Raw genomic sequence first — 3,208 nt, 5'->3', positions numbered from 1 at the left:
CTTCCCAGTCCCTCCGGGTGTCACAAATCGGCAGAGCCCAGAGGTGGCGCGGGGCTCTCGCAGCCTCCCAGGGGGAGGCTGAGGTTTGGAGCCTCCTGAGCTCTAAGCGCGCCCAGAAAACGGTGCAAATCTCCGCCTTCCCGGGGGACGGCGCGGGGGCGCACGGGTGCTTGTCCTCGGCATCGGCGACACGGCGGCGGGAGTCCCCAGACGGTGCTTCTCCGCTCCCACCGCCCGTGTGCCGGACAGGAAAGGGGTCTGCGAGCTGCCGATGCCTCCGGCAAACCCCCGAGGGCTGGGACAGAGGGCGGCGCACTCACCTCCGCAGAGGCCTGTCCTCGTCACCGGCGAACACAGGCGAGCCCTGCCCGGGCATCCCCGGCGGTCCCCAGGCCGGCAGAGCCCCGGAGCAGGACGCCGGCGGCGGCGGGCTCTGCATCCGAGGAAGGTCGCCGGCGCCGCGGCAGCGCGCACGGGTCTCCGGTCCAGCCCTCCGGGTGGCGCTGGGTCCCGGGCCCGGCTGCGGCTGCGTCCCCGGTCCTCGCTGCTGCGCGCAGCTGGCACAGGCTCGGCTTCCTGCGGACAGTTAGTGATGGGGCTTTTGTGTGCAGGGGTGGGTGGGGACCCGCCTCAGCGAAAGGGACAACCCCCTGCAGAATCCGCTCCTGCCCATTGGCTGAGAGAGACGAGCTGCACGAGCCACGCCAGGGGCAGGTGCAGAGACGACTTCGTGACGGCGCAGCGCAGATTTAAAGAAAGAGCAAGGGACAAATGTGTAAACACACGGCGGCGACGGGCTCGTTCCTTAGAGGACGGGGGTGGGGGGCGGGGAAGGTCTTCCCGGCGCTGCTTTCAGAGAGCGGGGGAGGGGGTGTCCCCTACGCGGTCCTCGCAGGCAAAGAAATGTCCTCAGGACCCCGTGTTATGGGGCAGTCGACGGCCACTCGCCATTGACAGGGAATGTGCCCTGACCCGGGCTGGGTACCGGGGAGGCGGGAGCGTCTCGGACACCCTCGCCGTGCGCCTCGGTGGGAAGGGCGCCCCCTGGAGGTGTGCGCTGCCGTGGCCCGACCTGGAGGGGTTGGAGACGACCGTGGAATGGTGCAGGGGTGAGAGTCAGCCTCTGCGGCGAGACTGGCAGTGGGTCGGGACCCATTAGCTCAGCCACTCACTAGCTGGGGGACTCACGGGATGAGGGACCTTGTCTGCCGGGCCTCAGTTTCCTCATCTGTGAAATGGACACGTTACGGCACTGGCCTTTCAGGACTTCCGGAGATAGTGCAGAGAGTGATAAGCACGGGGCTGGAGCATAGGAAAGGCTCCATGAATGTTTCCTGCTATTGCTCCTGTTTAGATTTTGAGTCCCTAGAGCGGGCTGGATGGTGCCCCCCCCCAAGACATAGTCATGTCCCAACCCCACAACATGTGAGTGTGAACTTACTTGGAAAAGGCTCTTTGCAGATGGAATTAAGTTACGGATGTGGAGCAGAGATCATCCTGGATTAGGGTGGCCGTAAATCCAATCAGAGGTATCCTTAGAAGAAACGGGAAGGGGGAAGAAATCCGAGAGGGGAAGTCTCGCGAAAGACGGAGGCAGAGGTGGGGGTGACGCGTCTTCAAGTCAAGGAACGCAGCCCCCGGAAGCCAGGACAGAGGTCCGGGAGGGATTCTCCCTCAGCGACTCCGGGAGGAACCGCCCCTGCTGAGACCTTGATCTTGGACTTCTGGCCTCCGGGACTGTGAGGAAACACATTTTTATTGTTTCAAGTCAGCCAGTTTGTGATACTTTGTTACAGCAGCCCCAGGAAACGAGCACATGACCCCCAGTGGGAATGGAGGCTTCTCACTCCCTCCTGACCCTCTTAATTACTCCTAATTCCTGTGCTGGTTTCCTCTGTTCTGTGAACGGGTCAAGTCCATCCCTACCACAGGGCCTTTGCACGTGCTGCTTGTTCTGCCAGGAATGCTCTCACCCAGATCTTCATTTAACTCAGGTGTCAGTTCAGAAGGTCCCTCCTCAGTGGAGCCTTCCCCGGTCACCTCCTACCTGCCTCCCACCCATCACCCTCCATCCCATAGCCCAGTCTGATTCTTTCTTTTTTTAGTACAATGTTTTGTTTTTTCTTTTTTTGGCAGTTGGCCAGCAGGGTGATCAAAACTTGACTTTGGTGTTACAAGGCGGTGCTCTAACCAACCGAACTAACCGGCCAGCCCCCAGTTCCAGAACTTTCTTATCACCCTAAATAGAAACCCCACCCCCATTAGCAGTCACTCCCTACCCCCATCTCTCAGCCCCTGGCAACCATGAATCCACTTTCTGTCTCTGTGGGTTGGCCTGTTGTGGACATTTCATGTAAATGGAATCACACAGTATGTGGCCTTTTGTATCTGGCATCTGTCACTGAGCGTCGTGTGTTCAAGGTTGATCTGTGTGGTAGCATGTGTCAGAGTCCCGTTCCTGTTCATGGCTAAGTGATGTTCCACTGTGTGGAAGGACCATGCTGTGTGTATCCATTCACCTGTTGATAGACACTGGGTCCTTTCCACCTTTCGGCTGCTGTGAATCACGTTGCCGTGAACATTCGTGCACAAGTACTTATCTGAGTCTCCATTTTCAAATCTCTTGGGCACATACCTGGGAGTGGAATTGCTGGCTCATACTGTAATTCTATATTTCACTTATTGAGGAACCGGATTTTTTTCACAGCACTTACAACTGTTTGAAATTATTTACTTGTTTCTTTCTTTTTTTTTTTTTTTAAAGATGACCGGTAAGGGGATCTTAACCCTTGACTGGGTGTTGTCAGCACCACACTCACCCAGTGAACAAACCAGCCATCCTTATATGGGATCCGAACCCGTGGCCTTGGTGTTATCAGCACCGCACTCTCCCGAGTAAGCCACAGGCCGGCCCCTACTTGTTTCTTTATTTGTTTTCTTCCCCCTTATTAGAATATAAATTTCCAGAGACTCAGAGGGTTCTGTCCACGGATACATTCTTGGCACACGGCAGCAGCCCCGGGCATTGTGAAGGTGTTTGGGACATGCAGGGAGACCGCAGGGAAGCTGGCTCCCTGCGTGGACAGGAGACAACACTCACACCGCATCAGGGTCCATCCCCTCCAAACCAAAGGCATGAAGGCCCCCCGCCCTGTGGCAGGGGCAGGAAGCCCTGATGGGGAAGATGGGCGCCAGAGACTTCAGCACT

Source organism: Cynocephalus volans, chromosome 10 (assembly GCF_027409185.1).
Source record: "Cynocephalus volans isolate mCynVol1 chromosome 10, mCynVol1.pri, whole genome shotgun sequence".
NCBI lineage: Eukaryota > Metazoa > Chordata > Mammalia > Dermoptera > Cynocephalidae > Cynocephalus > Cynocephalus volans.
This window is presented reverse-complemented; position numbering follows the sequence as displayed.